Source organism: Trifolium pratense, linkage group LG5 (assembly GCF_020283565.1).
Source record: "Trifolium pratense cultivar HEN17-A07 linkage group LG5, ARS_RC_1.1, whole genome shotgun sequence".
Classification (NCBI taxonomy): domain Eukaryota; kingdom Viridiplantae; phylum Streptophyta; class Magnoliopsida; order Fabales; family Fabaceae; genus Trifolium; species Trifolium pratense.
Genome location: NC_060063.1, coordinates 40,945,169 through 40,972,583, shown reverse-complemented (window position 1 = coordinate 40,972,583; position 27,415 = coordinate 40,945,169). Strand labels below are relative to the sequence as shown.

The 27,415-nt window shown below is 33.5% G+C and overlaps 1 long non-coding RNA gene across 7 annotated transcripts; it reads right to left on the bottom strand.

The window, feature by feature from the left end:
• Window positions 1-7,115: 7,115 nt before the first annotated feature.
• On the bottom strand, window positions 7,116-21,295 carry LOC123883842. Of its 7 annotated transcripts, none has more exons than XR_006800478.1 (11): window positions 11,409-11,802; window positions 11,234-11,325; window positions 10,940-11,042; window positions 10,740-10,781; window positions 10,474-10,524; window positions 9,858-9,918; window positions 9,517-9,629; window positions 9,304-9,339; window positions 8,452-8,576; window positions 7,610-7,753; window positions 7,116-7,504 (listed from the first exon to the last, which is right to left on the bottom strand). It is a non-coding gene; the product is annotated as an uncharacterized LOC123883842 (long non-coding RNA). The 7 variants fall into 7 exon arrangements; XR_006800479.1 differs by having other exon boundaries at window positions 11,013-11,042; window positions 11,409-11,797; XR_006800481.1 differs by lacking the exons at window positions 10,940-11,042; window positions 11,234-11,325; window positions 11,409-11,802 and adding exons at window positions 20,063-20,265; window positions 20,371-21,292.
• Window positions 21,296-27,415: the final 6,120 nt, after the last annotated feature.

Sequence of the window (27,415 nt, the reverse complement as noted above, 5' to 3'; positions counted from 1 at the left end):
CCGCCGTCAACCACCTACTCAACGGACTGCCAACTTACCATCTACCTGTTCTCATCACCAGTTAAGATCAATGAGATATTCTCTTTACCGCAGCAAGATGAGATATATTGTTCCTTTCACATATTTGAGTATTCTCTTTACTGCAGCAAGATAAGTTGTTTTAGGCTTCTCCATAAACCTAACTCACAATTGAAACACTATAGACCAAGTCAGGCCTAGTGTTGCACAAGTATCTCAATGACCCTATCAAGCTTCTGAATTTTGTTGAGTCCACATTGTCTTCATCTTCACTTTTGGATAACTGGAGTCTTGGCTCAAATGGTGTAATTGCATGATTGCAATTTACCATGTCAAATCTCTTTAGAATCTCCGATGCATATTTCTTTTGATGCATCATTATTCCTTTTCTGCACTTCAAAAATTCTATTCCAGGAAAGTATGATAGTTCACCAATGTCTGTCATTTCAAACACATTAATCATTTGTTTCTTGAAGTCACTTATGCTCCTTTCACTACTACTAGTTATCAATAGATCATCCACATATAAGCATAGAATTAACACCCTCTTCTGCTATCTCTCTTCACATAAACACCATGCTCTGTCACACATTTTGCAAATCCTATATCAATCAGATAACCATCTATTCTTTTATTCCATGCTCTTGTAGCCTGCTTAAGCCCATATATAGCTTTGTGTAACTTGTAAACCTTTGTCATCTGATTCTTCACTTCAAATCTTGGTGGTTGCATCACAAATACTTCTTCACTTAGGGGACCATTTAAGAAAGCACATTTTACATCCATTTGATGTATTGACCAATTGTTGAAATTTGCAATACCATTAACTAATCTAATAGTTTCAATCCTTGCTACTGGTGCATACTGTAATGCCCCAAAATATAGAACTATTTATTTTATTTGGATTTAAATTATTTAAATTATTTGATTAACATTTATTTAGAAAAGAATATATTTTTGTAACAAATTATGATATATTTCTGGAAGATATGTTTTAAAACCAAAATAATATTAATTAAGAGATATGCTCTAGAGATTAAAATAAAAACAAAAATCGGTTAAGATTTAGCTCTCTTTTAGGGCCTGTTTGGTGCACATGATAAGAGACAAGATAGTCATAGTTTACAAGACAGCCGCTACTCTGCTAGGGTTTTATCACAGCCGCTGCCGGCCACTCAATCCAAACTTTTCAGTTGCGATGTAACTCCGATATTGCGGTGGTGCGATCGATTTCTTTGGAATCGCGATGCCACCATCCTTACTCCCCTTATGGGGTTGATTCCAACCGACGGTTTCGTTGCTATTCTGTGCGATTAAGCATTGTTGATCGGCACAATTACAAGGTGATTCATCTTCGAAAGGGATTTTTTCAGGTCCCTGTTTTCATGAATTCTGGCACACGCCGGGTAATCGGTGGTCGTTTTCATGCTTTCCGACAATCAATTTTCGGCGCAGACAGTGGCAAGTTGTAGGAGATTCATTTTCGAATGGGACAAACACGAGGTGAAGCTCCATGTTTTTGGGTTGTCTCATTTGAATGGGAATAATAACACTGCTGAGATAGAACAGCAGCATGCCTTGCCTTTAGTTGCTCTTATCTGTGGTTTTTTGTTGAAGCTTCCATGATACAGATTCTCAAAACTTGATTCGGCCTGAAATGTACGAAAGGACTAGGTGCGTAGATACTCCGTGTTGACGGTAGTAATCGTTCTTCGTGCCATTGAATTCGTTGATTTTTTTTGGTGATTCATGTGTTGTGGCGCTCAAATCCGTTGACCGACCATCCCTCGATCTGGCTTTCGATGGGTTCTGAGTTGTTTCAACAAGACTCAGAGATACTAGAGAGCTAATGTGCCGGGATCTTATTATCCATATCATTCCTTGATTTCGGACTGTGTAGCTTGAAAAAGCCAATATTGCTTGCTGCTAGCTGCAGGGAGTAGCGGGTACTTGAACCGGCTCCGTGTTGACGGACGGTTCATTCGCCAATTTTCAGACTTTGGTTGGTGCTTGAGACGTTCTCTACCTAGTGTTCGAGGATAATCTGTTAGGCTCGATTAGGTTGATTAAACTTGTGCTGGTTTATATATTTGTATCACCCGTTTGGGTTGAACTGCACTTTGCTAGGTCAGGTTTCATGTCCCCCCAGTTTATATTACTCTTGTATTTTTTTCGTTTTTATTATTACATATGAGACTATGGTAGACGATGAGGGACTTTATGTGTACCTTAATTGGTATTCTTAAAATCTCTTTGATACCCGCTATTCTCTTAATTTATCAAAAAAAAAAGAGACAAGATAGGATAACTATTTCATATCCTGTCTTAATCCAGTGTTTGGTGACACAGCAGGATATGATAAGTTAATCCTGAAGCTTATCCTATCTTGAGTTAGGTTACCAGCAGGATAGAATAAGAAAAAAAAATTGTTGATTTATTCTATAAAATATATTTTAAAATAAAAACTGAAAATTAATAAAATATAAATAATAATATAATTTGATAGTAAATTAATAATAAAATAATTAATTTTAAATATATATATATGTATATATATATATATATATGTATGTGATTTTCTCACAAGGGTAATTTTGTAATTTATATAATCTAAAAAATCAAAATTCTACTAAAATTACAATATTTTAAAGTAAAATAATTATTAAAAAATTGCAAAATAGGGATATTAATTTAAATTTAATAACAAATTAAATATAATTCTTTTGCAATGGTAGTTTATTATTTACATATGAAATATATCATATATTTATTTAGCTTATCTAACATGTATAATATAGCTATTTATTTGATCATGATTCATATAAAAAACTTAATTTGTTTATTTTCTCATGATTTTTATTTAAAATTTAAAGTTATTTGATTACTTATTTATATTTTTATTTATAAAATTCAAAGTATTACAATATAATATTTAAAAAATAACAATTGTTTTACAAGGGTAATCTTGACGGTCGGTTCTGTAAGTGCACAGAATCGCTCTCAAGTAATAAAGTGATAAGTTTATCGTTCTCCACATGGATAGTTGACTTCGCTATGTTTGTTTAATAATGTATCTTTGCGGGTACTTTAGTAAATACAGGAAATAAATGACAGAAAATAAATAGCTGAAAAATAAAAGGGTGTGTGTGACCACACGACGTGGTTAAGTGTGGTCCGATCCCTCTCTTACTCCTGCTTGGTTGCTCAATTATTTCCCTCTTCTAGGATTTAGACTATTGAAAATAGGTGCGATGTATTTATTATCTGTGCCTATTTCTATTACTAGCTTCTACAGAGCCTAGTTAAAGGTTACCCTTACTTTATTTAGACACCATGATCCAGAACTCCACTTTTTCGTTAAAACTTTGGTCTCATCGTTTCCTATGCGATATCCACTAGGTCCTTAGATTTTATTCTAATGTGATCAAGATTAAAATAACTAATACCAGACAATTGAAAGAATTTAAAATAGAAATAACTGAATTTATATAAATTACTAATATAAATAGTACAACCAAGCATTCGTAAGGGAGTTTCTCGACTCCACATAACCTAGGAAAAATAAATTATAAAGACAGAAAGAAAAGAACCTTATTGGCCTTGGAGTTCTTGGCCTCCTTGCCTCTCCTTAGAGTTCTCCTACTCTAGAGTGAATATTCAAAGTATTGAACATTTTGGAATGTTTGTGAATGAAGAATAGTCGAGGAAGGAGGCTCTATTTATAGTTTTACAGCTGGGTTTGGGCTTTTTCTGCGCATCCATCGTGGCCACGATGGCGTGTAATTCCGCTTCATCGTGGCCACGATGGATCCTATCGTGGTGCGCTGGAAGATTTGATCAGGATTTTCTGCTTATTTTTCAAGTCATCATCGTGCCACGATGACAAGCCATCGTGCCAAGATGGTAAAGATTTTCAGCAGATTTTCTTCAATTTTATCCGTCTTCTCATCGCGCCACGCGGAGACTCATCCTGGGTGTCGCGCCGCGAAAAACGCCCGAGCGTGATTACGCGCGAAATGAAACACAGAGTCGCCACCGAACTTTATTTATTCCCTAAGGAAAAGGAAAATATCGATAAAACCTAAAAAAGGGCTAAGACACGGTCATCGTAACCAATGTCAGGTTCGGGAGTCGATTATGCAAGGGGAAGGTATTAGCACCCCTCACATCCGTTGTACTCAACGGGAACCTTCTTATTAGCTTAGGGTCAAAAAGTGTTTTTTTAATTTGTTTACATGCTTTTTTATTAATGTTTTGCTTTTATTTACGTATTGCGTCTTTATTCATCTATATACAAAAAAAGGGGAAAAAATATTATTTTATTATTTGGCTTGACAAGAGTTGAATCTTGCTCCTACGTATTCCCGAGTGCGATGGGAAATTCAAAGCTTTCGTAGTTCTCGGGTAGAAAAATGCTTGGGTGTTGGTTGTTTTTAGCGAACAATGTTTAAGTCACATTCTTTAGTGGTTAAACGTATGCTTGTATGCTCGCGTGTGGGAGACTTGAGCGTTGTTTGTATCACGTCAGAACTGATAAAACATCCTTCGTTTTTGAAAAGATAATTGCTTTTATTTTATTTTTGATTGCGCGAAGGCAAAAATTGATTTGATGTGTTGAATTCATTTATATTTTTTTTTTAATGTTAGAAAAAGATATTTTTAGAGAATGACAACTATTTGAACTACGAGTCATACGCCAAGAGTTCAAATAATCGGGGAAATGGAAAGATATACACCAGACCAAACCTTTTTCATTCGAGTTTATTTTGAAAACTATTTGATGTGCATTGATTTAAAAGAAAATAAATATTTTTGTATTTTATTTTTTATTTTTTTGGACATTTTTTTTTATATTTTTGAGTTTGAACACATAACTATATAAACAAAAATAATCAAATAAAAATGAATTAAATAACTAAGTAAACTAAAAAGGAAAAGGGGGATCTATGCCATCTGATGAAGATCAGCGGCTACGGTCAAAGGGTTACGGTGTTGCCGTAGTGGACACGTGCACACAGGATCTCTATGGGTATATAAACCCACTCTTCACAAAAATCTCTCCTCTCACTCAAGAACACGGTTGTGTTCTTCATTTGGTGTTCATACCAACCCAAATTCCGGCAGCTGCGCGGTAGCGGTGCCACCGCGCCGGAACCCCAAATTACTTTCTTATTACTTTTTACCACTTCTAAACACAAATCCAATACCAAAAGTATAAAATAAAATAAAATAGATAAAAAAACTTGAAGTCAGTAAAAACCTTAGATATGTTCTGTTTTCTCTTCAGTTCCTTTTATGTGCTTTTTGTGGTGATGATTGCTAGAAAATGAAAGTGTTGGTTATGGTGGTTGGAATATAGTGGCCGTGATGATGGAAGTGGTGGTGTGTTGATATTACTGATTTTCTCTCCTCTCAAATTTTCTCTATGTTAGAACTTTGGTTGCAATTGTGTTATTTCTATTTTCTCTCTCACAAACTCAATGCCTCTCACAAACTCAATGCCATTACCCTCTATTTATAGAAGAAATCAATCAGAGGAGTTTGAACAAAATGCAATTCAAATTCATCAAAAGTCAAGCACAACAGTGTATGAAACCTGCACCCAATCTGCCTCTTGTCAAACTCCAATTTTCTGCACCGAAAGGCTACACCATAGCCTTGCAAATCAGAAGAAAAAATGGCTATGCTTTTAATGCATCAAAGAAAAATCAACCTGCAAATTGTGTGCTGAAGATCTTCTGGCTAGACTAAATCCCACAATATATGCACAATACTGTTTTGTTTGTTTCTTTGTGGAAAAATTGGGATTGGAAAGAGAGATTCACCTTCATGATTAAGTGTAGCTAAGGCTCTTTTGTGAGAAAACTAGTTAGGAACCCGTGCAACGCACGGGCGAGGACGATTGTATTATCTGATTATATACAACACTTAAACAATTGGTTGTTAATATAACACAACCATATAAAAAAGACATATAATAATATAATTATTGTTATAGTTAAAACCTAAATCATCAAACAAACAATAACTTAAGAGTATCCAGAAAATAGTTAGATAAATGTCAATTAACATAATACAACTATATTATAAGCAAAAATATAACACAAAATTCGTCCTAACATTATTTATAATTTAAATTAATAAAATAGTTAGATAAATGTCAATTGACATAATACAACTATATTATGAGCAAAATATAATACAAAATTTGTCCTAACATTATAAACATAATATATATGCATAAACATAACCCTTTCGGGACGCCTTCCCTTCAAGTGACCCTCATTCATTTACCTTATCAATAGTCTATACTATAGTCTCCCGTGTTATAATAATTGAACAATAAAGAGTGACACAAATTGAACAATAGTCTATACTATAGCCTCCCGTGTTATAAGAATTGAACAATAAAGAGTGTCAAAAATTTTAACTATTAACCATACAAAGAAATGACACGGAATAGAGGAACAAATTACTTGATTAATGATTTACTTATATATATATATATATAATATCAATAGTTTATACTATAGCCTCCCGTATTATAATAATTGAATATTTAACTATTAGTTGTTCCTCCTCAATTTAATGACATATTTTTAGTTACCCTTAAGACTAACGACTAACTGAAAACATATAGTAAATATAAATATATTTAATCAAATGGAAAGTTAATGTTTCTTAGTTTTCACCCCTCAATTTTGATGCTATAAGCAAGCTAAGTCATCATTCTTTTTCTCCGGCCAATCCCTAGTATTCTTATTTTACTAATATCAAAGTACAAAATTTGAGTCTACATGTCTCTATATTGATAGCAAACTCGATGAACTCTTTTTCTGCATAATTATGCAGCATTCTAACATCCACATAAAATGTCATAGGCAAGCATTAATAATACTTAGTTTGGTTCTTTAATTAAACGCGTAGGCACTTGAATATTCACTTGAACAAATAATAAATAATAAATTATATCTTATATTTATGAATGAATCCAGTCTCTCATGATAGTAGATCATTAGGAGCACCTTAAAAAGATAAATGTAGTACAAAAACCACTCACATAAATGTTTTTTGAACTTATATATTAGTCTGCCTCATAAAGCTCTCCATTGATTAAACTTTATTGGGTGCTTTTGAATCGTGCACTATAAAGGAAAGGGTGAAAAATAAGACAACACCAATAGAATGTGCTTAATCTCTATGTAATTAATATATAAGTTGAGACAATATACAAATAAAAAATGCAGTGTACATACTTTTAATAGTACACGATAGTGTACATACTTTTAATAGTACACGATACAATAGAAATTGAGATAACTCTATCCTAGTTGCACTCAGGCTTTAGCTAATCTTCCACAAACTCTAGAGTTTCCTTGTAGTTGGAGAATGGTACCATATCAAGAGAATGGCACATTATGTGCACTAATTACTTGGTATTGGATATAAAGTCCTGACGTATTTAATCTCATACTTCATGTGTTACCTAAAATTGCAAAAATTAGCGTTTCAGTAGTGATTAACAAAAGGCAGCCAAAATCTTAATCTTAATACAAAACAGAAAACAATGATAAGGGCCAAATTTGCTCACCTAAAATCACTCTTTAAGGTCGCAGTCCCGTTGTCAAGATGAACAAAATAATAAATTTCAAGCTTGTTGATATTGAAAGCTATTCCCATATTTCCCTTCAGCTTGAATACATTTTAACCAATAGATCTTGAAAGACATCAACAACTGTTGAACCTCGCAAAAGTTTTAGAAACAAAATCAGGTTTACAAATTTACAAAGTAAAAGGAAACATTAAATTAGACACAATGAGCTGAAATTTTGCAAGAGAAGGAATTCGAACCTCACATAGGCCATCCAATATTTAACTCGGTGAGATATAGAAGGGAAAGAGGTAATTGAACAAATTTGAATTTTGAATTGAAGAGGGAACATGTGTGTATATATAATCATAAACAAAAATAAAAACCAAATAGAACAAAAAGACAATAGGTGACTAATGCATTTAAGTAACATGAGATTTATTTACTGAAACCAAGAACTAATAAACTGAAAACAATACCTAAAGAAAAAAAATGTGACTATTGAGATCTATCGTTCACTAAGCACTATTCACTCTCTCATTCTCTTCTACTTCATTGTATTCCTAAGAGAAGAATAAAGACCCATAAACACAACAACAAAAGATGGAAATATGAACATTTTCATATCACAATAATTTTTTTGGATGAATCAGATAAAATTCTAAGAATGAGACTTCTAAGGTTCATGTTCAATTAAGTACCTTCCTAATTTATATTATAAACCAAATTGTTATGGCTTGACATATTTAAAGGGATAGTGAACCAACAAAGCCTTCTAAGAATGAGACACTTAAGGTTCATGTTCAGTTAAGAAAAAAAATGGAGTGAAGAGAAGGACTAACCTTGTAAATCAGAATGCTAAGGGAAAACATGGCAAGCCACTCCTTCATCATGGCATTGCTAACCTTGCTACATTCTCTCAATAATAGTTAATAGCAACTTTCCAACTTCATTCTCGTTACTCGCCCTTCAAAAAAATGAATGTGTTAAAAATGTCTGGGAGAGAAATCCAACAAACAAATTTAGGATGGAGATAATATGACAAACACAATAGAAAGTAATAGAGAGAGAGGATATCAGATAATTTTGTTTTTAAAAAGTAACGAAGATAAGGATAAACTGATTTCTAACAAAAGATAAAACTCATACTATGTATTCTTTGATCTTATCTAAACTAAATTGATATCTAACAAAAGAGAAAACTCAAAACTATGTATTCTTTGATCTTATCTACTATATCCACTAAAAGAGAAAAAATAGAGCCATTAACACAACATATTGCAATTGCTCCAACTGCTGAGATATTGAAATGTGAATATCTTCCATCTACCGTTGAGAACATAATCTCCTAATCCTATAAATTAGAATAGAACAAAATAATTACCTTTCAAAAAAGAGAAACCAAAATGAAACAATGTAACTAATTTTTTTAAAGAAATTGATTAAATGATTGAACCAAAACTGCTTAAAAGCATCAAAACTATAGGATTACCAACTGCCCAAGCATTGCTTCTATCCAATTTTCCAAAATCAAACTATAGAACTCCAAAACCAAACTAATGAAAAACTCCAAAACCAAGTCTTATACATGAAAAAGCTAACAACCCATTATACTATCCACTGTTCTGCTTCTTCCAAATCAACCGGGAACAAAATTAAATTAAGACAATCAAAATACATAAAATTTCTACTACCTTTGCAAGAAGCAAGATGAATGGATCTTCACTCACCTAATAGCATAAAATACAATCATAAGTACATGTTCAAGTAAATTTATAGTCAAACGGCTAATTGATTTTATTTTGTATGCATTGATATATAAGTCTGTAGTTTTTAGGATGATGAACAAATATAAAAGATAGATGGCAATAATAAATTAATTTATGGAAGATAGCTTAATGTACTACCTCTTTCTTCATCAATGAAAAGGAAGTGAGAAACTTAATGTAAATATCGTCTTCTTGCACTTCTCCTTTCCTTTTTACAGCAGCCACACATTTCATTGAGTCTAAGGCATTAACTGAGATTCAAATTATCAAAAAAAAAAAAAAACTGGGATTCAAAATTGGGATTAAAAAAAAAACTCATCAATAAACCACAAAGTTGATTAAACTTTCCTCACTTACCCTTTTGTTTCAACCTATCTAGCTTCACAGTTTTAGGGTTAGCAAAAAATAGATAGACACAAAAGGTAAATTCACAGTCTAAAAAGGTAAAGAAAAAGTTGGTAACAAATATGTTGCTATACCTTAAATTTAGTGTCTTGAATTCATACTATTGGTGACTATTTAAAGACTCCCTGTTTGTCACTGCACAAAAAAGGGTTAGCAATCACATGATATATTTGTTTATGGCAATTGATACTCAGTAACTCATAAGATGCAAAGATAATGCATCAGTGTCTTCTTATTGTTAGAAGCAAGAACAGTGAGCTTTAAAAGACTATCAAACTTAAACCCATAAGAGAAGATATAATAGAATGGATTTGGATCCCCTCATGTTTGAATCAAACATGAGAGGGTTATGTTCATCATCTCGCCATTAAAATTCATTAGAGGTTTAAACTTCAAAAATAGATAAGTGGGATAAGGATTCAATAAATTTTAATGGTGATATGATCAACATAATAAAAAATCCTAATAGAATCTCGTTAAAGTTTTTTCTAATGATAAATAGGAACAGCCAGTGAGTATCGAAATGTTAAAAATAGAGCTAGCACCATCAAGTCTGAGTCTACCATGTCCAGAAACAGATAATGATAAGAATTACCACAACTAAAAAAGACTTCATGATGTCAAAGAAAAAATGCATAAAGTCAAAGAAATACAAACAACATAATGTTAGTAGTTGCATAACCAAAATACCTCTTCACCGCCAGAGTTCACAGTGTTTAAACTCTTCTTAAATTGTGTAACCTGCATAAAGAGGAAAGGAAAGTATGATAACTGAAGGAAAATACCAAATCCACGAAACAAAGAAAAATGTAAAAAACACCACTAAACCTGAGCCTGAAAATAGATTTAAAGTACAAAGATAGATTTGCAAAATTCATAAATGATATGAATTGAAACTACAATTTGATGAAGAAACATGAAAATAATTATCATTAGCAAAAAAATTAAGCTCTTACCCCTGTTTGTCTGCCTTCCAACTTTGAAAATCAACAAAATCTCTGCATTTAAAAAAACAATATCATCATAATAAACAATAAAACCTAATGTATCCAAATTGTATTATTTTCTAGAAAAATAAACACAAAACATTGCTACTTTCAAAGACAAAATTTCCAGAAAAAAAAAATCATGAAAATTAGGGAGAGAGAATATCTACCTCCAATTTCATCAATTTAATGCTAATACTGATGTCTCTACCCAAAAAAAACTAATATTGATGAATGATATACCTTTTTCCTCAAATTCATGAGTAGCAGTCTCTAATTGGACATAAAAATAAAAAAACAAACTATGTGAGAAATGAAGAAGCAACTAAATACTACTCAAATCAGATTAGAATATTCACAAAAACTAAAATCAAACCTAACTCAGAAGGGGAAAATTGAAAATCTATATTAGAATATGAAATCAAATCATGAAATAAGGAAGGGATTAAGAAGCAAGTTGAAACCTTTCTATTTGAAGAAGCCAATGGAGGGCGATGAAAGTGACGGCGGCGAAGGTGTTGGTGGTGGTGAAGATATCGGAGAGGATGAGAGAGAGCTGAAGAATTGAAATCCATGAGAAAGAAAGTGAGTTATGATATTGAAGAGAGGGAGAATTTGAAATTTGAAATTGATTCCAACCTAATTGAGGTTTTTGGATTCTAGCCTGTAAAATCTGCAATACGTGAAAGGTACAGCTCAAGGAAGGTATTCTTGCTTCTCTGGTTTTTTGTTTGGCGTGAAGCCTTTCTTCTTTCATGGATTGGGCTTTGCTGGGCTGGATTGTGTTGGACTCAATGTATTTGGCCCAAACAGAACAGAAGAGGAGGGAAAAACAATTCAAAACATTGGCCATAAGAAGTAAACTTTTTGTCATTTTGTCCAGCAATGATTTGATGAGGGAGGCTGTGAGATTGACACCTGGCAAAAATTACCCTAGAGCTGTGTTGAATTTGTGTAGTTAGAATGATAGCAAAGTGAATGGGAGGCGCCGCACTATTGCTGCTGTGTTGCTCAGTTTCTTTTTTTTTCATTTTTTTATAATAACAATAACTATAATAAATAATACTAATAATGAAAAGAAAGAAAAAAAAAAAATTGAAAGGGGAGAAGAGGAAAGCAACAACGTTGCTTCTCTTTTTATTATATTTTTTTTTTGTTTTGTTTTAATAATAATAATAATACAAGAAAAGATATTTGACTTTTTTATTAATTAAATTAACTTTGATTAAATACACTGTATAAACATAGATGTTAATTTAAAGACAAAATTACACTACAGGTCATTTATCTTATTTTTTTGTAACACTTTGGTCTTTTATATTTTTTTTGTAACAATTTGGTCCTTTATCTTTTATTTGTAACACTTTGGTCCTTTATCTTTTTTATTTGTAACACTTTAGTCCTTTTTTTTGTAACACTTTGGTCATTATCTTATTTATTTATAAAAAATAAAGGACTTAAATGTTACAAATAAAAAATAATAAAGGACCATAGTGTTACAAAAAAAAGATAAAGGACCAAAGTGTTACAAAAAAAGATAAAGGACCAAAGTGTTACAAAAAATAAGATAAAGGACCTTCAATGTAATTTTGCCTAATTTAAATGATAAAAAAGTCAGATGAAAAAGAGTGGGCAAAATTTAGGGTGTGATAGTGGGTACGATGGTGCGCTGCTTTATTCCATTTTTGCCCTTTTTTGCTTGCTTTTGGTCTTTAATTACTATAAAAACTACTCTAATCTATTACTAAAAACGTCATATAATTTGCTGTCATCAATTACTTATTTATATTTTTATTTATAAAATTCAAAGTATTACAATATAATTTAAAAAAAAAAACAATTGTTTTACAAGTGTAATTTTGTCATTTAAATATGTTATATATTTTATCATATTGGTATGAGCAAGTATGTATTTTACCAAACACAAGATAGGATAACTAAGGATAATTGTTATCCTGCTGATATCCTATCCTATTATTATTCTGTTGTATATCCTATCCTGCATACCAAACAAGCCCTTAGGATTTTATGATAGAAACAAATCAGGAGAGATATTCTACCTTGGAGAGAAAGTAACATAGAAGACATTCCCTTATAAATAGAGAGACTTGAGACACAAATTGGATTAACTAAAAATATTCATAAGAGAGCAGTGAAGCGAAAAGAGAGCAAGTAAGCAAGGGCATCGATGATAGGAATTCGTTGAGCTTAAAGAAATTCTGCAAAAATCTAAGGTAAGTGGGTGAGTGAGTTCACGTATAGGGCCCTCCTTCATTAATGAACCCCTTTGATTATAATTTGTTTTTAAAATTCATATTTTGTTGTGTTACGTACTGCCTTCTGGTGTTTTCGATCTTGTAAGGGGTGTGGTAACTATGGTGTATATGGTGATTTTATCATATATTAATTTCTATCTTCATGATTCGGCTTATACACATATTGTTATTGTTGTGAACTTATATAAGTTAGTTATATGTTAGTACATATACTGTCAAACTTGAATTTAAATGGATTTTGCCAATTTCTATCGCTGGTATATCATATAGAGAAAACAACTATATAAGGCAGTTTACTAGTGTCTCGTTTCAGTCTATTATTGAGAATTGTGAGTACTATAAAATTGATATTATTTGGTGTTGAGTTTAATCGGCGATGAGCTTAATCGATGACGAATTAATCGGTGATGAAATTACGTTGGGAAGCCATGAATTTGCATTCTGAGTCTTGTTGTGTTTTTAATTAGCTATTTGCTAACTGACGTGCTTGTCTATTTAGTCGGTGTCCTCATATATGCTAAATTGTGTTTTGGTCCAGGAGTGCCTCAACTCTTTTATGTGTTTATGTTTTTTATTCCCTATTCTTGTTGTGTTAATATACCGCTATCTTGTGTGAATATATTCTCACCCATTTGATGTTGTGTTGTCCGGCTTGGCCCTGCGATTGTGAAATCGCAGTATTTACAGGTTGTCGAGTTTTTCGAGTTCGAGAAGCCCGCTCTGATTGTGATACTTGGGAAGGAGTCCTAGAGTCTATAATTTTTTATTACTCGTAAACTCTGATAGTTATTCTACTTTATAAAAATAAAAATTTAGTCATACTTTTTAAGGAAATAAAGTCTTTCTTTTTAGTTATTTAACTTTTAAAAATTCGGGTCGTTACACATACACTTCATCATAGTCAATGCCTTCCTTTTGAAGAAAACCATTTGCCACTAATCTGGCTTTATGCCTTGTTATTTCACCTTAAGTACTCATTTTGGTTTTGTACACCCACTTCACAACAATAGCCTTCTTATTTGGTGGTAAATCAGGTAAAGACTAAGTTCCATTTTTCTCTATGGATTCCAGCTCTTCCTCCATGGCACTAGTCCATTTTGGATCTTTCAATGCTTCAATCACATTCACTGGTTCAACATCAACTAGAAAGATAAAATGGACAAGTTCAGCTTCATTTGTAACTCCATCATCTGGAGTTATCTCACATTCTCGTAGCCTTGCTGGCATGCTTCTTGTTCTACTTGATCTTCTATTTTCTGCTTGCTTGTGCTGCAAGTCACTGCTGTCAGATTCTTCAAAAGCAATTGTGACATGGTATTTTCTTTCATTTTGGTACCAATCCCATTCTTTTATCTCATCAAATATCACATCTCTACTTATTATAATTTTCTTATTTATTGGATCAAGCAATTTATAACCACCAGAATCAGTACATCACTTTTGTCATCAAGTTTTCTTCTCACTTGATTAGGCACATGTCTGTAACCAATGGAGCCAAATGAGTTCGAAAGATGGTGGCGAAGTTGCTGAAATGGCCATCCATTTATATAATTCAATTGCATCATTTTAGTATTTTTATTTCAATTATTGAGTTAAACAATTTCTTTTGATTTTCTTGGTGATCATGAGGCGTTAAGACGCTTCCCTGGAATTGAAAATGTCTTCTCTAAGCTTACTGGATGGAAAATTGAAGGTGTAAAACGAGACATGTCTGATATATGTGATACGTACTATTCGCATAAAACCCTTGGAACGAAGAAATTGCGATCTATCAATGAAGTGGTGAATCACTTACTACCTGAAGGATACCCCAAGTTACATTGCAAGAAGGGAAAAATAAAGGGCAATGAAGTTAAGGATGAAAACAATAATCTTGAATCGAGTGGAAAAAGGAAGAGAAGAAAAGAAGAAAATAATGTTAAAGAAGTCTCAAGAAAAAGAAAGAATAGTATTTTTCTAATCGGTTCTTCTTCTCAAAAGACTGAGAAGAAGTCAATAATTTTAAGAGAAGTCTCACCTGAATCATTAGAAGTTAAAGAAGTCTCAAGAAAACGAAAGAATAGTTTTTTTCTTGGTTCCTCTTCTCAAAAGAACGAGGAGAAGTCAACAATTCTAAGAGAAGTCTCAGCTGAATCATCAGAAGTACAAATTGTCATTCCTTCTGATGATGAAAGATTGGAAGACATGTTATACAATTGTGCTGATGATAATGATAAATGCATAGTAGCTATGGACAACAAAATGGACAAAAGTTTGGATGAAATTATAGAAGAATTTCCTGAATATGATGATTTAGCAAACCGGTTCTTTAACTAGTTTTCTCAAAAGACCGAGAAGGAGAACAATTACAATAAATATAGTGTTGAGAAACAAACTGGAAACTGGAGCAAATAAGGACTAGAGTGGATCTAAATTTACTTTTTGTTGTTAACCAACAAATAATAAATACATTTATTCATTTAGAATTTCATGGAAGATCATGATCAGCTGTAGTTGTTTCTTCTGTTTTTTTTTTTTTTTTGTTTTTTTGATCGGTTGTAGTTCTATAAATTTAATGAATGAAATTTCATTGTGCTTTTAATTTTTTTTTAAAAAAATTGTGAAACTTTTAAGGTTGAATGCTTTTTATTGTAAAACTATGTTTGGTTGGATAGTCATTGAACTAGAAAATGTGGAATTAATTGATTAAAATAGAATCAATTTAAAAAACCTCAGATTCATACCAGAAAATAGAATCTATTTTAATCAACTAATTCTACCTTTTCTTGTTCAATGACTATCCGACCAAACATAGTTTTACAATAAAAAGCATTCAACCTTAAAATTTCACAATTTTTTTTTTAAATTTAAAAGCACAATGAAATTTCAATCATTAAATTTATAGAACTACAACCGATAAAAAAAAAAAGGAGAAAGAGCTACACCTGATCATGATCTTCCAAGAAATTCTAAATGAATAAATGTATTCATTATTTGTTGGTTAACAACAACACTAAATTTAGATCCACTCAGTGCTTATTTGCTCTAGTTTTCCAGTTTATTTCTAAACACTATGTTTATTGTAATTGTTCTCCTTCTCGGTCTTTTGAGAAAACTAGTTAAAAAACTGGTTTGCTAAATCATCATATTCAGGAAATTCTTCTATAATTTCATCCAAATCTTCGTCCATTTTGTTGTCCACAACTACTATTCATTTATCATTATCATCAGCACAATTGTTTAACATGTCTTCCAATCTTTCATCATTAGAAGGAATGACAATTTGTACTTCTGATGATTCAGCCGAGACTTCTCTTAGAATTATTGACTTCTCCTCGTTCTTTTGAGAAGAGGAACCAAGAAAAAAACTATTCTTTCGATTTCTTGAGACTTCTTTAACTTCTTTAACTTCTAATGATTCAAATGAGACTTCTCTTAGAATTATTGACGTATCCTCAGTCTTTTGAGAAGAAGAAGAAGAACCGATTACAAAAACATTATTCTTTCTTTTTCTTGAGACTTCTTTAACATTATTTTCTCCTTCTTCTCTTCCTTTTTCCCCTCGATTCAAGATTACTGTTTTCATACTTAACTTCATTGCCCTTTAATTTTCCCTTCTTGCAATGTAACTTGGGGTATCCTTCAAGGAGTAAGTTATTCACCACTTCATTGACAGATCGCAATTTCTTCGTTCCAACGGTTTTATGCGAATAGTACGTATCACATCTATCAGCCATGTCTCTTTTTACACCTTCAATTTTCCATCCATTATCGTCTGTGACTATTGGTAGTGTCATTTCTGAGACGCAGACTGAGTTCGTAAAGGATATGCAAATCCTTGATGGAATCCTCATTGCGAATGAGGTGCTTGATGAGGCGCGTAGGTATAACAAGGAATTGTTGTTATTAAAGGTGGATTTCGAGAAAGCCTATGATTCGATGGACCGGGCTATCTGGATGATGTTATGGGACATATGTCTTTTTCGATGTTGTGGCGAAAATGGATTAGAGAATGTGTTAGCACGGCGACAACGTCAATCTTGGTTAACGGTAGTCCCACTGATGAGTTCCCTCTTGAGAGGGGTTTAAGACAAGGGGATCCACTTTCTCATTTTCTTTTTCTTCTGACAGCCGAAGGTTTGAATGTGATTATGCAAGCTATGGTTGAGAGTAATGTTGGAGAACAAAATCATGTTTCAGTCTCACACCTTCAGTTTGCCGATGATACGCTGCTGGTCGGGTCTAAAACCTGGTCGAATGTCCACGCGCTTTAAGCTGTCATGGTGTTGTTCGACTCTATGTCGGGTTTGAAGGTTAATTTCAACAAGAGTTTGCTGGTAATGGTTAATATCCCTGATTCCTAGTTACATGAGGCCGCATTGGCTCTGTGCTGTAGAGTGGGAAATGTGTCTTTACTTAATCTAGGTTTTTCGATTGGTGATGATCCGCATCATTTGGCTTTTTGGGAACCGATGATAGCTCGTATAAAGAACATGTTATATGGATGGAAGAGTTGCTTCCCTTCTTTTGGCGACCGTCTGATCTTACTCAAGTATGTCTTAACATCTCTGCTTGTCTATGCTCTGTCCTTCTTCAAGGCTCCCTCAGGTATAATCTCTTCTATTGAATCCCTTATGATTAATTTTTTCTTGGGGGGGGGGGGGGGGGGAGTGAGGATCGTTGGAAAATCCCTTGGATCAGTTGGAAAACTATTTATTTACGTAAGGAGTATGGAGGGTTAGGGGTTAGATAATTGAGGGAGTTTAACTTAGCTCTTTTAGGAAAATGGGTTTCCAGTGCTGGCAACTAGGTATGGGGTGGAGGGAGACAGAGTGAAAGAGGGAGAGAGGAGAGGGTCTACGTGGTGGAGGGAGATTGTGAGAATCTTGGAGGGTGCTGATGGTGTAGGGTGGTTTCGGGAGAGTGTTTCGAAGAAGGTGGGGGATGGGTCTGATACCTTGTTTTGGACTGATCCATGGATAGGGGATAGTTTTTTGTGGGTGAGGTTTAGGCATGTTTGACTTAGCGGAGAATAAAGCAGCTTCAGTAGCGGAGATGTCTTTGTTAGGGTGGGGGGCTGGTAGTCAAACATGGGTTTGGAGGAGGCAGTTGTGGGTGGAGGAGAAGTTAGGATAGTGTCAGGCCTTACTACCTATTATCTCTTTGTAGGAACATATTTCAGACAAGTGGCAGTGGGTGCTAGTCCCCAATCACGGTTACTCTGTTCGTGGCACGTATCATTTATTGACTTCTCAGGATATGGTCAATTTAGATGACGGTCACGGTCTTATATGGCACAGACAGGTTCCTTTAAAGGTTTCGATTCTTTCATGGAGACTTTTTAGGGATAAGTTGCCAATGAAGAAAAACTTGGTTACTCGAGGAATCATTTCAGCTGACGCTCGCTATTGTGTATCTGGATGGAGCGATGTTGAATCGACACATCATTTACTTCTTTCTTGCAGTTTTTTTGGTTCTCTATACCCGATGGTTCGGACTTGGATTGGTTCTATGGTGGTAGACGCCAACAGCTCACCTGATCACTTTGTTCAGTTCATTCAGCCAGTAGGTGGTCAGCGAGCACGGCGGTCCTTTATGCAGCTTATTTGGCTCGCTTGTGTCTGGAACACGACTTCTTCTTTGCACCAAATGCTAGATAAGGTCAAATTATTTTCTTATTGGTGATTGAATTCGATAAATGTAACTTTACTCTAAAATTTTCATTGTTGGTGGTCAACTCCATTGCTATGTATGGGTTTCGACTGATTATATTCCATTTTGACCTCTTCAACAGAAAAAAAGCTTAGAGAAGACATTTTCAATTCCAGGGAAGCGTCTTAACGCCTCCTGATGTAAAAACCCAACTAAATTGACTAGAATATTTAATAATTGAAATCCGAGTACCTTAAAATTCAAAAATAATTTATTGAATTTACACCGGGGCAACTGAAACTAATAGTTTCTAACATAACCTGATCCTGAACTTCTAATAGTTCTAATCCTAACATAATTCAGAAGTTTTCATAAGATAATAATATAAAGCAGTAAAGGTGTACCGCTTATTATTATCTTGTCAATTTTATCCGCATAGGGTCACTTCGAGGCAAGCAGGTCCCGGAGTGCCTAGTCCTCGTCCTACCGATAATAATATACGTCGGGTTCCACGTCAGTTTGCAGTTCTTATTAAATTTCTCGGATTCTAAAATGATTCTCATGACATGGTAACTAATGTTCATAATCTTGAATGGTTATCCTGCCCAAAGAAAAGAAAACCTTCCTGAGGGTATTTCTAACAATCCTGAATATCCTGATTCAATTGTCTAACTGATTTTAATACATGTACGAAAGTCCGTAATCGTGGAATTCTAGTCACTTATAGTTTTTATAAAATAATGTTCATAATGGAGGATTTTGAGTTGAAATAAAACGGTTATTATACCTCCTATATATAAACCAAAAGGTTTTTAGTAAATTATTTTGTTTGCACCGGTTCAAGGGTTCTATGTACCGATGCATATAATCCAGTTTTTAAGAAAGCAAGATATCTGACTTATATGCATCGACACAAGTTTGCCTTGTACCAATTCAAACTCACCCAGGCCATGCTTAAGCCGGTTCACACAACGTTTGTACCGATGCAACATTTCCCAGATTTTAATAAAATACATTATGCGCTTATGCACAGCCTCATTCAAGGCATGAACCGGCTCATGAGGTGCTTAAAACACATTTTTGCTCCACAAGGAAACTTATGGATCAATGCAAGCTCTGGTTGAGCCGATTCAACCACAGAATCCTGCATAACTCAACATAGTGTTTATGTCCAATTCAGCTTATATAATTATACTTCGTACTAAATTCCACATATTACAGTCAATTCAACATGCGGGGCTTATTTAAGTGGTTAATTAATCAGTTAATCAGTTATCCTAATTTAATCCTAAACATAACCATACTTAAGTTGTCATGCATAGTTTAATATTTGGGGAAAACTATGAACTACTCTATTAAGGTGAAATTGAACTTAAGGGAACCCACCTGAGTTGATAGCAATTCCGAACTGTTTCACACGCTTATAATCATCCGTTTGAGCCGCTCAAAATGCAAACCCGTAGCCCATAAAAATACGAGTTTAACCCAAACTTTTTCAAAAATCCCCAATCAAAACTTCAAGCTTCCATCTTGTGCCCATGTTCTTCTGCTCTAACATACTTATTCAGTGCTAATTCTTCTCTCTAACTCTTAAAAGGTGCTCACATGCAAATAACCCAAATGAGCATAAACTTAAGAATGAATTTAGGCTTCATTGGAAAGGAAAGGAATGAAATTGGAGTTATTGATCTTACCTTAGATTTTTGAACAAACATCTCAATCCAAGAGGAGTCTACACATGCAGTGGCTAGGACTTAGATTACATCACTTCAAATCTTGAATCTAAAGAACAATCTCAAACATGCATGACTAGAAATGGGTTATTTGTGAGAGATTGGAAATTTGGGGTTTTTCTTTGTTGGATATGGCTGCAAGGGAAGAGATGAGTGAAGCTTCTTCTTTGGGAGATTGATTAAGATGGAAGAACATGTGTGTAGAGACACACGCAAGGCTCAAAGCTTCCAAAATGGAGTAAAATGATTTTGTTGTTGTTGCTGAAGCTTTTGCGTGAGAGAGAAGAGTAAAAGGTTGTTTTCTAACTTTGGAAAATGAATAATGAAGGACACTGGTACGTGTGTATGGGTGGACAATGGGTGGGTGTGGGCCCAAAATGTCCATCCGACCCAAACCACATGTGTTATTACGAGGTCCATATCGACCCATATTTTATTTCAGTTTTTCGGGCTGCGGTTTTTCGGGTTCGACAGATCACTCGGTTTGGTCTGTATGGGTCATGAATAAGAAGAAAGATGAGGAAAACAAAATCAAACAAAGTAACCAATCTTCTCCAGAAAAATAGAATAACAGATCCAAAACTAAAAAATCCGGATCTGTAAAAAATATAAACAAACAAAAGCAATGACAAACATTTAGATCTGCAAATATATAGAGTTGTTTTGAGAGACAAGGAGTAGAAACAAAAATTGTTGGAGAGGAACAAAGTAATAGAGAATAATTCACAAACAAAAAATGAGAGTAGAAGAAATTAGAAGAGAAAGTTTGGGATTTGAACTTGAAAGAGAAAACAAAGAAGGGATGAGTGCACAGCGGCTGTTGCTAGGGTTTGGGGATAACAAAGTGTGAATGAGAGAGAAAATAAAATGAATCTGTGTGAATGTTATACAAACACGTCATATAGATATTATTAGTAATAAAAAATAAAAATAAAATATTAAACACGGGTCTGTTCGGTTACCCATGGTTGGCAAATCCAAAACCGAGTTTTGGGATTTTTGAACTCGTTTTGCATATGAACCCGATCCGTTTCGGTTTTATTTAATGGTTTTTTGAGGTTTGGGTTGGGCTTTCGGGTTTTGTGCATCCCAAGTGTGTCTTTAAAGGGAGAGGTGGGCTCTACTTCTTATGTTTGGAGTTTGTGATTGGATATTGGGAGAGGAGTAAATTTGAAGTTGGCTTGAGAGAGAAAATAAAAGGCTAATAGGTTCTATATGTAGTTCAATGGAAGAATGGTTTTACTGCTTGTTTCCAATTAAATCCTAACTATTATCTCTTCTAATAATTAGAGTGGGTTGTTACACCTGATCACCAAGAAAATCAAAAGAAATTGTTTAACTCATTAATTAAAATAAAAATACTAAAATGATGCAAATGAATCATATAAATGGATGGTGATTTCAGCAACTTCACCACTATCTTCCAGATTCATTGGGCTCATCTGACGGTGCAATTGCAAATTGATTAGGCTCTTCTTAATTTGCTGCAACAACCAGAGGGTACACATTTTGGCTGCAAAAAATATGATAATGAAATGCAGTAAGTTTATCAATGTCAAATATATATATATATATATATATACCAATCAAATTGTCAAAATATTTATATTTACAATGCATAATTTGTATAAAGATGTACTCCTAAATCAAAATAGAGAACCACTCCTTATAAATTATAATTACTACTTTCTGAGATCCGTAAACCATGCTATCATGATAAGAATGACAAGATCAAATTGAAAATAGTTCGTAATCCTCAAAATAAAAGCAATTAAATCGACAAAAATATTGATAAATACGAATGAGAATATATATTATTTGCCCAATAATTAAATTGAGATGAAAATCATGTGTTTTTTGTATGCTTACCTTTTTGCTCACATCTAATCAAAATAATCATAGTTGTTGAAGATTTATTTTGATATGTCAGAGAAAGAGCAGAGATATATGACAATGGTAATGGTTTCCATTTGATAAAGACCTGAACAATAGTCCATAAACTTGGTTTTGTTTCCTCCCTCATGGATCTAGAGAGTGGGGGGAGCGAGATGAATGATATTAGGGGATGCGCCGCTACTTCTATTGTCAAAGAGATCCGACCACCCATTTATAAAGAGACGAAAGTATTGTTATTAGGGTTAAGATTTCGCTTATTTATTGTAAAATAAATAAATAAATTAGAGATGATAAAGTTATATTTAAATTATTTCTCCAAAATAAATTTCACACTAAAAATATCAATATCATATTTTATCATTTATATTTATTTATTTTTTAACTAAGATCATAATGGCATAAAAGAAAATAGTAGGCATCTGAACTATGTTGTCTCCCTAGTAAGCCCTAATCTTATGTCAAATGTTCATATTATATACAAAGATAGTGGAACAAAACTTTGCCCAAAATAAGAAATAAAAGTTAATAAAAATAAAAAAAAATAAAAGGAAACAAAAGCAAGAGCAAAACAAGAAAATTAATTTATTGTTTTTTTTTTGGGGAAATTTATATTTATTTTTTTTGCTTAAATATGACATTAGTCTATGTATGTTCTAGATTTTTTGGTTTTAGTCCCTGTCTGTTTTTTTTTTTTTTTTTTTATGTAAGACAAGTTATATTATTAACAACTTTTTAGTGCCTTAACGGTCACTTGTTATTAGTTTGTGCAATATTAAGGCTCCGTTTGGATTAGCTTATTTTTGAGCTTATTCAAACAACTTATACAATATAAATTAGGTTTTATGCTATTTTATAAGTTCACACTAGTGAAAATTGTATTTACAAGCTATTTTATCATAAACTACCTTGACAAACTTATAATAATCCATATTGGTGAATTAAAATAAATGTATAATAGGAAAATAAGGTGCAAAAATACACTTTCTTAATATTATTTTTTTTCTTCTAAAATGTAAGTAATTTGAAACGCAGGGAGTAATACATAAAAATTGCATAAGTTGTTTGTATAAACTAAAAAATAAGCTAATTCAAACGGGGCCTAAGTTGATGTGCAATTTTAAGCACACTGTCATTATAGCCAGAGTTTTTAGCATGTCCTACACCAATTTTAGCACACTGTGAACAAGTTTTTATACTATAGGCTTATGGATTTTAAATTTTAGCACTCTGATAAAGGAAACTGTACCTTGTTTGTCAAGCAAACTGATCAAGGAATAGTCGGTTTGTATGTAGATGACCTCACATACACGGGAAATGATGAAGGGAGCTATGGCCTAGTACCATAGTCTAGCTCCTCAGTTTATTTCCTCATGGAGAGATTTGGTCGACCAATTCTGCAGGCACTTCACTGCCTCTTGAAAGCAACCAAAAACCGAGACAGTCTTGGACGCCATTTTTCAAGGCGACAACGAGTCCCTTCGCAACTTTATTGAAAGGTTCAACAAGGAAGTTATACAAGTTGACACAACTGATGACATGAAAAAATACCGGCTCCAACGAGGCCTTCACCCAAATAGTGATTTTGCCATGGCGGTCGGCATTGAAAAACCGTGCACCCTGGATGAGCTCCTCAAATCTCAGGCATACATATAGTATGAAGAGCAGCAGACAGCTGATGCAGCTCGTTATAGTCAAGTAGAAAATACCCAGTCTGCTCCCCAGTCTAATCACGAGCAGGCCAAACAGATCCAGCCTAATAAGAGGACCTTTGGCCCAGCGTTGGGGGCTATATAAGCTCTCCTATACAGGAGAGCAAGGTAACACTATTCATTCACTCATTTACTTTCTCTCTCTAGTATCTCATTGCTCTCTTTCTCTCTCTGACTTTGGCATCGGAGCACCTGCAGGTACAACCCCCCCCCCCCTCCGTGGATCAACTTCTCGACCCGCCGTCAACCACCTGCTCAACGGACTGCCAACTGACCATCTACCTGTTCTGATCAACAGTTAAGATCAATGAGATATTCTCTTTACTGTAGCAAGATGAGATATATTGTTCCTTTCACATATTTGAGTATTCTCTTTACTACAGCAAGATGAGATGTTTTAGGCTTCTCCATAAACCTAACTCACAATTGAAACACTATAGACCAAGTCAGGCCTAGTGTTGCACAAGTATCTCAATGACCCTATCAAGCTTCGGAATTTTGTTGATTTCACATTGTCTTCATCTTCACTTTTGGATAACTGGAGTCTTGGCTCAAATGGTGTAATTGCATGATTGCAATTTACCATGTCAAATCTCTTTAGAATCTCCTATGCATATTTCTTTTGATGCATCATTATTCCTTTTCTACACTTCAAAAATTCTATTCCAAGAAAGTATGATAGTTCACCAATGTCTGTCATTTCAAACTCATTAATCATTTGTTTCTTGAAGTCACCTATGCTCCTTTCACCACAACTAGTTATCAATAGATCATCCACATATAAGCATAGAATTAACACACCTCTTCTGCTATCTCTCTTCACATAAACACTATGCTCTGTCACACATTTTGCAAATCCTATATCAATCAGATAGCCATCTATTCTTTTATTCCATGCTCTTGTAGCCTGCTTAAGCCCATATATAGCTTTGTGTAACTTGTAAACCTTTGTCATCTGATTCTTCACTTCAAATCTTGGTGGTTGCATCACAAATACTTCTTCACTTAGGGTGCCATTTAGGAAAGCACATTTTACATCCATTTGATGTATTGACCAATTGTTCAAATTTGCAATACCATTAACTAATCTAACGGTTTCAATCCTTGCTACTGGTGCATACTGTAACGTCCCAAAATATAGAACTCTTTATTTTATTTGGATTTAAATTATTTTAATTATTTGATTAACATTTATTTAGAAAAGAATATATTTTTGTAACAAATTATGATATATTTGTGGAAGATATGTTTTAAAAACAAAATAATATTAATTAAGAGATATGCTCTAGAGATTAAAATAAAAACAAAAATCGGTTAAGATTTAGCTCTCTTTTAGAGTCTGTTTGGTGCACATGATAAGAGACAGGATAGGATAACTGTTTCATATCCTGTCTTAATCCAGTGTTTGGTGACACAACATGATATGATAAGTTAATCCTGAAGCTTATCCTATCATGTCTCTCTAGTTAAAATCGTTATCCTGAATTTGAGCTGGGTTACCAGCAGGATAGGATAAGAAAATAAAATTTGCTGATTTATTCTTTTTTTTTAAGGTGAACTAAGAGCATAACAACATCAAAGAGAATAGAAGACATCCCAACTATGTTGGCACCCCTTGTACCCCTAATCTTCTGCCAAGTGCTCATATATATATATATATATATATATATATATATATATATATATATATATATATATATATATATATATATATATATATATATATATATATATATATATATATATATATATATATATATATATATATATATAAAAAGAAGAAAACAAGTACAAATGGGGGGGCCAAACCTTACCTGTAACGACCCAAATTTATTATTCACTATGTAAGTGTTTATTTATTTGGTGATGTGGCATTTTAAATAAGTTAATAACTTTAGTTATTTATCGAATACTTTAGTTATTAAGCGAGTAGTGAGAGTTCACGTGTTATTGGGCCAAGCAATTGGGCTTGAGGCCCAATGGGCATTGTCTCATGAGAGGGGGGCGCTATTTATAGCCCTTAGAGAGAGAAAGTGTCACATTTTGTGACATTGAAGAGGAAGAAGAGAGAAGGAGGAGAAGAGGAGAGATAGGGCAAGAGCTTCAAGGAGAAATCCAAGAGTAAAGTTCGTGAGTTCGTCGATCTAAGGTAAGAGATGAGATTTCATATTCGTGGGTGATACGAGAAAGGGGAGAATATCGATTTCTCCGTACCCGAACTTTCTCCACCCCATTTTCGTTTGGGTTTTTGGGTGATTTTCTTAAAGAAAATGATAGAGAATGTTCATAACATGTTTAATATACTTTTAACATGTAGTATGAACGAATTTGTGGGTTAAAATTGGGTATTTGTTATGTTTTGATTTGAGTTGTTGTGTTCTTGAGCTTTTGAGCTAAAAATGGTAAATCTCTACTTTTACGTAGTAAAAATGATAGATCGGTGAAATGAACCGTCCTTTTGTGTTTACACATGTTTGTTACACTTGAAAACAAACTTATTTGGGATCTAGAACATCAAACTTGGATTTTTTTGAGTAGATTTCTATCCTCTGTGTTAGTAGGAGTCATCTGCATGATAGTAGGGGTTCTATGTGCTAGTAGGGGTCCTTGCATGATAGTAGGGGACCTATGTGCTAGTAGGGGTCCTTGCTTGATAGTAGGGGTCCTATGTGCTAGTAGGGGTCCTTGCGTGATAGTAGGGGTCCTATGTGCTAGTAGGGGTCCTTGCGTGATAGTAGGGGTTCTATGTGCTAGTAGGGGTTCTTGCGTGATAATAGGGGTTCTATGTGTTAGTAGGGGTATTACCTGAACTGTTGTTTGATGGTTTTAAATGCTACTGATTGTTTATAACCATGATTAATTGTATTATGATGAATTGTTAATTGTGTTGATGATGTTTGTTTAAATGTCAAAGAAGTATATTAAGGTGTTAATCAACTTAATAAAGAAGAATATTAGAATTATGTTATTCTAATAAAGAAGGATATTAAGGTATAGTGTTATCTTAATAAAGAAGTAATGTTGGATAGTGTTCCACATTAGTAAAGGAAGAGCTTAATGCTAATTAAAATGATTGTGAGTGAATTCATGAAATACATACATGCATTCATGAATATATGTGATATTGGATATTGTTGGAACAAAATTGATTTAAAAATGTTTGCCCCTAAATCTATAAAGGTTTTGATGATAACAAAGTATTAATTAACAATTGGAAGGACTAAAAATTTATTTTAAGTGCGCAGATATAAGCATCATATGAAGTTCAGAGGATGTGAATTCAGAAGTTCACAAGCGCTCAGAAGATGTTGGACTTCAGAAGTTACAACCTTCAGAGGATGAAGTCTTCAGAACTTCTTGAGTGACTAAAGCGTCATCAACCTCTGAAGATCATTTTGATA